At 37.3% G+C, this 11,259-nt stretch overlaps 1 pseudogene; it reads left to right on the top strand.

Annotated features, from left to right (window-relative positions):
• The first annotated feature begins 1,315 nt into the window (after positions 1 to 1,315).
• LOC113016784 (granzyme E-like) lies at positions 1,316 to 3,152 on the top strand (annotated as a pseudogene).
• The last annotated feature ends 8,107 nt before the right edge of the window (positions 3,153 to 11,259 follow it).

Here is an 11,259-nt window from a genome sequence, read left to right as displayed (position 1 = left end):
ATCACTTATATTGTCAAACTATTTAAAACTTTCTTAATAATATGTGATATAATTGTTGGAGCACAAGCTGTTGTTGAAAGAAGGCTTTCAGTTTTCCTTTTTTTATGTTTTTGTCTTTATTAGATAATGCAGCAGAGAGTACCAGTAAAGCACTAGAGAGAATCGGAAGATTCGTGACAAATGGCTATAGGCTGAAGTTGAAACCAGGCTGCTGAATTTGGCCTTAGTGACATACAGTGGCCCGTGAATGCCATGAACTAAACAGACATCCAACTTTTGACAATTTATCAGAAATGATCTTACTTACCTCAAAAGTCTGCATTGCTTTTACCAGCTCAGCTATTTTTCCAGTTGCACACATAACCACTGATGGCCACATAGACAAAGAGCACCCTATTTGCAGGTTAGGTTGTTTCTGACTTGCCAGATAATGCCAGCAGTTGGTGTACTGCATCAAAATTACAAGATCGACCTTCTTCATTTATATTCTCAGGCCTTTCACCACAATTTGTTTATGCCAGAAAACAACTACTACCTATAACACCCAGCACGCCCCTGTGGGCGGTTTATCCTTCAAGCTCGGGTCCTCTACCAGAGGCCTGGGAGCTTGAGGGTCCTGCGCAGTATCTTAGCTGTTCCCAGGACTGCGCTCTTCTGGACAGAGATCTCCGATGTTGTTCCCGGGATCTGCTGGAGCCACTCGCCTAGCTTGGGAGTCACCGCACCTAGTGCTCCGATTACCACGGGGACCACCGTTACCTTCACCCTCCACATCCTCTCGAGCTCTTCTCTGAGCCTTTGGTATTTCTCCAGCTTCTCGTGTTCCTTCTTCCTGATATTGCTGTCATTCGGAACCGCTACATCGATCACTACGGCCGTCTTCTTCTGTTTGTCTACCACCACTATGTCCGGTTGGTTAGCCACCACCATTTTGTCCGTCTGTATCTGGAAGTCCCACAGGATCTTAGCTCGGTCATTCTCCACCACCCTTGGGGGCATCTCCCATTTTGACCTCGGGACTTCCAGGTTATACTCGGCACAGATGTTCCTGTACACTATGCCGGCCACTTGGTTATGGCGTTCCATGTATGCCATAACCATGTATGCCTGAATAGGATGAGGGACCTATGGATATATATATATATATATATATATACATATATATATATATATATATATATACATATATATATATATATATATATATATATATATATATATATATATATATATATATATATATATATATATATATATATATGTAATGTAATACTATGAAAATAAGAGTTTTTGTCAGGCTGTGGAGGTGTTCCTTATGTGGTTCAAGGCCACATCATTTGCATATGCAAATAACACAAGGACGTCCTTCTGTCTCAAATATAATGAAGTATTTAAAGAGTGAAGCTGTCAGTGATGTGTCCCACTGCTCTTCAGGATCTCAGCCTGCCTTTTGTCTCATCATGTTTGCCCACTTTAACCTGGCAATACTCACTGTTTTGCTGATTCTTCATGATCAAGGTAAGATTACAGATAGATGTATTATATTATGTAATTCATGAAGAGATCTGCTTTGCCTCTGTGCAGCAGTGATTGCATAGAATAAGTTATATGATGGATAAATAAATTTATAGCATACAGATAAATATTATGGAATACCACTGGTTATGAAGCAGAACTGGTGAAGACACATTGAGTTCTGTCCTCACAGAGTTTCATAAAGGCATACAGGGGCTCCCCCAATAGTGTGCCTTCATCAAAGCATCCATTATGTATTGCATCATGTCTGAACTATAAGACAGTATGTTTTTGTTTTATAAGGTATTTGATTTTTATTTCAGTCCACACAGGGGAAATCATCGGTGGCCATGAGACCGTGCCACATAGCAGACCGTACATGGTGCTTTTACAGCAGAACAAGGCAAATGGTCATTCAGGACACTGTGGTGGCTTCCTTCTGAATGAGAATTTTGTGTTGACTGCAGCCCACTGCCATGCTGAGTAGGTTAAACACACTTTATGTTTAACTACCAGAGATTCTAATGCCCCTAATAAGATAAGTCTTGAAACTGGGAAATATGTTTTATGATGGCTCCATATATGTTTATTTTATTGAACACAATATATAAATAAATAATCTCTTTATTGTCACTTAACAGTTTTGCTCTTATTGTATTTCAGAACGTACAAAATATTCCTGGGTCTTCACAATTACCATGATATGAATGGTGTACAACACCTGCATGTGGAGAAAGCCTTTCCTCATGATGACTACGATGCAAATACTTTTGAAAACGATATAATGGTCCTTAAGGTAGGAGAAGCAAAGGACTTCATTTGTGCTTAATAACATGCCATAAGTAATAATGGTTAATTACTGTAATGATTTATCATTTAATATATTTAATTTAGATAAGCATCAAAATGCTATAATTCTAATATCTAATAAACCATTTTTTAATCTCTGCTCTTTCCTTAAGTTGAAGTCCAAGGCAGAATTTAACGATAAAGTGAAGTCCGTTGCTCTCGCAGACCATGGCGATGGCTCTCTGCCACAATCATGTGTCGTCTCTGGCTGGGGAAGAACAAAAGAAGGAAGCCATATGTCTTTGAAACTCCTGGAAGCTAATGTAACCCTGACTGATGATGAGAGGTGTGCTATGGAAATGTTTTACTGCTCTAAGGGCGAGACTGGACCAGGCAAGGTAAGTACTTTTTTGTAACGTAACATGAAAAAATTTAACTTTTAGTCAGAAACGATCATTTTTTTGCACATGTATTAATGCTTTTCAGGGAGACTCTGGTGGTCCATTAGTCTGTGGAGATGGAAAGGCATATGGGGTGGTGTCCACCAGCAGTAGCCCAACTCCCAGTGCTTCATCAATCCATAGGTATACTAAGATACCCACCTACAAAGTATGGATCAATTCCATAATCAATGGTAATGGGAAATACTAATACGTCGAATGCGTGATGGATCATGTCACAATATTTGCACCACTGAAGTAAATCGCTCTTAAATGAGATTAGAATAAGGTTCAATCCCCAAAATACTTATCCCAATCACTGTAAAAAGACAAAATAAAAAAACAACAACCCAAAAACAAAAACGTAACATCATACAGCAAAAAAAAAGTGTTATTGTGATTACTTTTTAAAGCATATTTTTCTGTATCCAGTTATTGAGCTTTTTTAGATGTGACATGTGTGGATATGGTACTACTTTGCTCTAAATAAATAATAATAAAGTATATCAAAGGTGTGTGATATTTGCTTTTAAAGCTTTCCCACTGCATTTTCTCAGTACTTGGGACCCCCTGTTTTCCTTCGACAAGAATGATATATCAGACACTAACTTTCATTACCACAAATGAAGTTGAATTTAAAACTATTTAGGGGAGCTTATTTGTACATGTTTAGGATAATATTATGAATTGAGCAAAAAATTTATATTTGTAACATTTTATTTTAAAACATTCAAGTTTAAGCCAACGTAAAATCTACTGTATGCTGTCATTGATGTTAAAATACACTAAGATAAACTTAATGGTGATTAGTGCTTTAAGATATTCATACCAGTGTTACAAACCAGGCAAATTACATCTGTACAAAGGCAAAATTGTGTTTTAATATGAAACTACACAGAGACTACACAGAAATACACTGCACTAATGTTTTTGTTGGCTATCGCTTCCGTTGAGTCCCCATGTATTCATATTATACCTGTAGATCAGCTTCTTCTAATTTGGTTCACTAGTCAGTTTTCCCATGTTTTATCTGGCACCTTTCAGTTATTATACAACCCCAGCTGCAAATAAATTGGGAGGGTGTGTAAAATGTAAATAAAAACCAAATGCAATTATCTGAAAAACACAATATCCTATATTTTATTCACACTAGATCATTGAAAACGTAGGAATAATTGGGCTCAGGAGCACTTCTGGAAATCAGTATTTAAGAACATGGGTCACTGGGGCATTTACAAATGCATGTTAAAGCAAAGAGGAAGCCATATCCAATCCATGACCCATAAACGCTGCCATCCTTTCTGGGGCAAAGCTAATTTAAAATGGACTGAGGTAAAGTGGATTACGTTCTTTAGCTATTAGTAACATTAACAATGAACGGTAGAGGTTTTAGAGCAACATATGCTCTAAAACTGAAAATGTCTTTCAGAGAAAGCTTCACATATTTCAGCAGGAGAATGCTAAATAGCATACGGCGTGTATTACAACAGCATGGCTTGGCAGTAGAAAAGACTGAACTGGCCTGCCTGCAGTCCAGGCCTTTCACTAATTGAAAACATTTGGAGCATCATGAAAAAAAACATGACAACGACAAGAATGGGACAGCATTTCTCCCACGAAAGTGCAGCAGTTGGTCTCCTCGGATGTCAGATTTTTATGGACAGTTGTTAAAAGAGGAGATGCTACACAGTGGTAAACATGGCAATGTCCCAACTTTTTGCTGCCATAAAATTCAAAAAGCTCTCATTTTTTTTTCAGTTTAAACATTTGATACATTATCTGTTTTGTAGTATCAATAAAATATAGGCTTTTGACAACTGCAAATCATTGTATTCATTTTTTATTTACATTTGACACATTTCTCACTTTTTGGAACAGAGGTTGTTTGTATTATTTGCATAGTATGAGATGTTCTGTTTACATTCCTCATAGATAGATAAATGATTCAACGTGCTATCTAGTTATATAAACAAAAACAAGGGACTTTGGCCTTTTAGTAAACATGTTCAACCATCTTATGTCTATTATGTCTAATATAAGGATAATTTATGTAACATGGATGACTGTTCAAATCCTCATGACTAACCTTTTTGAACTTGGTAATGTTTTACCTCTAGTGCCACCATGAGGTGGTTTTCTTTTTTACATTGTTGCAGTTAAAGAAATATTAAGACTACATACATATACACATATTTACATACATAATATTAAATTCACTTGTAAAAAGTAAAATAAAAGGTTTTATATATTTATTAGATACATTTGTTCATCCGTTTGTCAATAAAATGTCTAATTTGCTAACCAGATGGCATTTGAGCATGTTGACAATAAGACTCACTCAAGTTCAAACTGACCATACAAAAGTGGTTTGAGTGAACTTGAATGTGACATGGTTTTTGGTTCCAGACAGGCTGGTCTGAGTATTTCAGAAACTGGTATTTTCCCACTCAGCCATCTAAAGTGTTTTTCATGATCCAAGCTAGAGCAGCACCTGATGCGAGAGTTTAGAGAGGAATGGTCAGACTGCTGAGTGGGTAGGAAGGAAACAGTTACTAAAATAAGACCAAAAGTCTGAGGCATTTTGTTACATGTAATATTGAATAAACACTCAATAATATGCTAATTTAAAAGTGCTCTATTAACCCGAGAAGCATTACAATGCTGTAAACATGATGGTAATATTTAATGTTATTTCTGGTCTTTCTTTAAGTTGTGGTCCAAGGGAGAATTTACCTTATATGTGAGACTTGTCTTTGGCTGGAGATGAACAGAAATCGATAAACACGCCTATTTAAAACTGTAATGTAACCCTGATTGATGATGAAAAGTGCTCTAGGAGAACTTTTACTACTAGAAACTTAACAAACAACAAGCTTTTGCTCAGAAATTATGATTAATTTACTGTTTACTTGATGCAGTCACTAAATTCTATTAATATACTTTTAGAGATTGATGCTCCATTATTCCATCTTTGGAGATGGCCCAGATGGCCTGGCCTATAGTCATACTAAGCAGTGACTAACATGGTGTTTTGAATGTATTAATGTTCATAGTTTGGTACCCCTTTTTATTTTGCTTTTAGTGCCACCATGTGGCAGTTTCCTTTTTTACATTGCTGTAATTAAACTCACATCAAGAGAGAGACTAACAACACATATAGTGTTCACATATTCACATACTCAGTATTCTGTACACCTAAAAAAACAAACAAACATAAAAACCCTAAAACTTTTATATTTCATTAGTAGCCAGTGATTATCGACCACCATTTTACACTAAGTACACCTGTTGAACTGCTTAGTAAAGCAATTATCTAATCAGCCAATCATACACCAGCAACCCAAAGCATTTAGGCACGTAGACATGATCAACATGGCCTGCTCGAATTCAAATTAAGCATTAGAATAGGGATGGAAATGGAGGTGACTTTGAAATTGGCTGTTTGTGCCAAGGTCCGAATGACTGGCAACTGGTCTGAGAATTTCAGAAGCTATTAATTTTTTGAGATTTCTCCACATAAGCTCAAAGGTTCATATAAAAAGATCTGAAAAATTGAAAATATCCACTATGTGGTATGTCATTGGATGAAAATTCATCGTTGTTGCCACAGGTCAGAGCACAAAGGCCAGAGTGCTTCAAGTTGAGAGGAAGGCAACAGTAACTCAAATAACCACAGCAGCAGGAGAAAACTACAGCGCTGTCAGCTAAGAACAGGAGACTGAGGCTATAACTCATGTCATATCACCAAAATGTACAACAGAAGACGGGAAAAATATGGTCGAATAAATCTTGATTTCTGCTGTGACTTTTAGACGTAAGTTCAGAATTTGGCATGAACCACATAAAAGTATAGATCGATCCTGCTTAGGATCAAATGTTCTCAGTTTTACATTGCTGTAATTAAAAAAGCCTTCAAATACTATATACTTGTTCATAAATTTAGATTCACAAAACATGATACTGGAAACCCAAAAATAAAGGTTTGATGTTTTAATTGATGTTTCTTTTCAAATGAGGAAAACTACTTGACGCTGGCTCCTTGTCTAATACCGCTACGAGGTGAGGAGTCCAGAGATGGGGCTGGAGACTGTTCCAGGAAGAATATTTAATGCTTAACCTGATCTCTCATTCTTTTTCAAACCAGAGCAACACAATATTAAAATATATGACAATGATTTGGCATATTTATCGCTAAAAAACAGTAAAAACTTTAGAGTAGAAGTTAGTATTTATATTTAAAATTATGAGAGTCATTCACATCTAAGCCTTGGTTTTCATATGAAATCAACTTTTCTTTAAATATTTAGCAACTCTCGATTATATAACTAAAATATACATTGCAAAATTTTGTAACGAGTAATGACTATTAATGAATATTAATCATATTAATAACTGAAGGTTAGAGTTTTCAGAAAGAGCTAAAGCAAGGCTTGAGGCCTCTTCATAAATCAGCATACTGGCACAAGAATGGTGCAGACACTAGATGCCTACTTCAGTTACATTAATGGTGGACTCCATAACCAACTTTACATCTCATTACTGACTCCTCAAATGTGGGAAAAACAAGAATCTTCAGATTATACTTGAAATGTCATTTAGATACATGTGAATGGTCCTTCATGCTTCCTATGAGCATTATCTTAAAACCTTATATGTTCAGATAATAAATTCTCTTTTTTTTTCTTCTCATCTCAAGTATCCACCAACTCCACCAACAATATCCTTTTTTCCAGAAAAAACACAAACAAAAATAATAAAAGGATTTAAAAGATTATTTTTAAAAAGGACTGAAGCTTTGAAAAATCATCTAACTCCACTGAAAGATTGGAACCTACTTTTTAAAAGCTGTTCTGTCCTTTAATATCCAAAATCTGCCACAGGTGTTTACTTCAGATGAGTTTAAGTGACACTGGAGTATAGCATGTGATTCAAATATTTTCATAATCACCAAGCCATCCAGTGTCCTGTCATGCCCCATGAATAAGGACATTGTCATCTTGGATTCAAGCACACTCATCACTCATCGCAACAGAAGTTCTTCACAAGATCAAAACAATTATTGTACAGCCTACACTACACTGAACAGCATAGTGCTTATTTGCAGTAACCTGAACCTCTAAGGTGACAAGAGGGCCCAAACTAACATAACAAAGGCAATGAATGCTCTTCCTGTTGTGGTTGAGGGTTCTGCTTTTTCCTTTAATTTGTCATCTCTCTTCTGTACCGTACAGTCATTGCCTTGAAAAACCAAAACAAAACAAAACATAATGCAATTCTGTGTTATTCCACTAGGTGGCAGTATGTGTACGATGGCCCAGTCCCTTACAGTAAACCGCTTTCTCAAACTGTGGGTTAGGTTAAGGAACACCTTGCAGTTTAAGCCTTGTGCTGCTGAGATTACAAATCAGTGATGCATAAAAAACAACAACAACAACAAAAACAAAAACAAGAAGGGCACAAAAATGTTTGAATAAAAAGATGAATCATTCTCACCCAAAAGGAAAGCTGAAATGCAAGAGTACAAAATTATTAAAATGTAAACAATAAACACCCCCGACCTTCCCACCTCAATCATACACACACTATAAAGTGGAAAGACAATGACTGTTTTACTGTTGACTGAACTTACAATTAAAGGGCCGCGACACAAACTTTTGCTTGCAGCAAGCTATTCTGAAACTGTAGTTGTGGACTGACTCTAAACAAATTGTGCTTAGTGCAAGCAATTAAGATTAGAAAGTTAAGACCACAGTCAGGTTAAAAATAGAAGACGATAGTGCTGCAGTAAGCACTCTAACTTCTGAACTACCCTGTTTCTACCTCAGCACCTCCTACACAAGCGCACCTCATGGCTTCCTGTTCAACACCACAGTTTTCCATTGTGGTAGACTCAGGGCTGTCAAGCTTCACTGACAGCTTCAGTCAGGTGAGAAGCTGCAAAATGGGCATGAGAGATATACTTTTTTAAAAAGTGCACATAAGATCTGCATTTGTGCTTCTTTAAAATACATATATATATATATATATATATATATATATATACATATATATCTTCTTTGTTGTTACATGTAATTTTACTGATTTTGTACAATGGAATTTTCATATCAATCAATATGCCTAGAAGGAAATTAATTAGGACGAGTAAATCAACAATAAGGTTAGCCTGTGTGCATGCGTGCGTGCATGCATGTGTGTGTGTGTGTGTGGGCGAGAATGTGTGTTCTTCAGATATACAAAATTATAATCGCTTTTGCTATTTTTGCAATGTCATTTATAAAATTCATTGAAATGACAGAAGAGGGCACTCTCAGTAAACCTAATAAAGGCCAGCGAGGACCAATACCTTCTGTGAGAGCTTCATTGACTGCAGCCTGTGAGTGCTGTGTCTTGTACTTGACTCTCTGTTTGATGTTGATTGCTATTCCGGAGCTGCAGCTTTGCAGAGGCTTTGGTGTTTCAGTGCCTCAGTGGTCAAATGCAACTGTGATGTTGAGTTTTTTGTATTTGATGATTATATAGCTATGATCATTTTAGATTTTTTTAAGTTTTTGTTTCTTTTCATTATTTTGCTTCATATTACAATGCATATTTGAATTCCAGCACAGATATGCCACAGCTAACAATTCTATCAAATGAAGTAAATCTATAAGTAGTTGTATTTTATTCCTTTTTCTTAACCTCAGAGCTACGGGGAGTACATAAATGTAGTAGCATGCTCTTGAACTGATAGATAATGAACTGAAGATAAGGATGCAAAAAGCTGCTTGTGTATCTTTAAGAGGCAAGATCACATTGTTATTCTGGGTTTGTCCACAAGCCGACTGTGGAGGTGGACAGATAGTGGTTCTGAGGGTGGTGTGCGGAGGAGGAAGAGGGTGTGGGAGGGGCGAGTGTAGGAGTCTCCTAATATGAGTCTCCAGGGGCCAGTATGGATTAGAAAGAGAAGGGGGAAAAGAGAGAGAGAGAAAGAAATAGAGAGAGTGAAAGCGACTACAGAGATGTGGATAAGATGTCCTTTAGATGCATCCCATGTTTTACAGCACATCCAAGGAGGCAGAGATTGATCCTGTGTTCCCCTCTCTGCTACAATGGTGTTGCAGGCTGAACACTCAAGGCTAAGCTACCCATTAACGAGCCAATAATTTGTGTCATTATGTGAAGACTGCAGCTGGTGCTACTGATGCACTGCTTCTCACATGTCAATGCTGAAGACTGAAAGGAGTCTTAGCACTGCTCATTATAAAGCCGGCCTCTCATCCCTGCTTCCATCCTTTGTCTTGGAAGCATGCATGGCAAAAAAGGCTTGGCCTGGATAGCTTATTTATTTCCTCCCCAGCTCCCCCTTTTTGAAACACAGCATGCTCAATATAAAATCAATGTATTAAGTGTTCTCAAGTATGCAGAGTGACGTGCTGCCATTCCCACTCTATGCCTTTGGCTGTGATTACAGCTAATTTGAATGATTGAAATGCTTCCATAGTGGAACTGGAGTGAGTGAAGTGAAGGGCTCACACAGATGAAGGGGGAGGAGGCGAGAAAGGCTTGGCTCTACTCCAGGTGGAGGAGGTGAGTCATTCCCCACACAGATAGACAGTCTATCAGTGTGTGTGTGCACGTGTGTGTGCATGTGCCCAAATTGTTGCTGAGAGAGTAAAATAGTGCAGTGAGCAACATTATATCTTAAGAATGAATGCCATTGTAGGCACACAGTGCTTTGTTGTATGTGTTTTTGCAATTTTCTGTTTTGATTAAAATGGATATCTTCGGCTAATCTGTGCATTGCACAGATGAAAAGAGAGAATACCAGTGGTCTTAGGTGGGCTGACTTTACTTTCCAAAGTGGGTGTAAGATTCACAAGGCTCCACATAAGCAACTGTAAACAAGGGTTTCAGTAGTATTTGGCAGATAATATGAGCTTGTGAGCTGTTGAGTATGTTGCGGTACAGCCTAGAGTATACCTCCACTTTTTTTTTTAAATGTCTGTTTAGTAAAAAAAGGCCTTGCCATAATTGCAACATATTTCTTAAGCATGCATTGTTCTATAACACAAAAAGTGCCCTTATTTCATGAATTATGCATGCTAAATAAATACATTAATATGTGCAAAACTCTGCATATCACTTGTTGATTTGCTGATGTTGCAGTTGCACAGTGACTCTGCTTTTCAGGCCACCCGATTCCGGCACTAAAGGTGGGCGTCAGATTCATTGGGCTTCAGCATCAAAGTAAACAAAGGTAGTGAGAGGTTTCAGTAACCGGTCCTTGTGTCCCTCGTGTCAGATCGTAATCTTTTATCTTACAAAGCTAGCGTACTTAGTTTGAAAGTTATTTTTGGGAAAGTGGCAAATTATTTAGGTCTTTACCGCAAAAAGACACAGAAAGGAAAACACCCACCTACAGCGATTGTCTAGGCACATTCACATGGGTCTTATTGTTCCTGTCTGCTCTTGAGATGTATTCTTTCTTCCTATCAAGTAGTGTAGACACATATCTCACTATATTCAAAGGGTATTT

This window comes from Astatotilapia calliptera, chromosome 23, assembly GCF_900246225.1.
Source record: "Astatotilapia calliptera chromosome 23, fAstCal1.2, whole genome shotgun sequence".
Taxonomy (NCBI): domain Eukaryota; kingdom Metazoa; phylum Chordata; class Actinopteri; order Cichliformes; family Cichlidae; genus Astatotilapia; species Astatotilapia calliptera.
The sequence above is the reverse complement of the archived record's forward strand: the minus strand, read 5'-3'. Positions and strand labels throughout refer to the sequence as shown.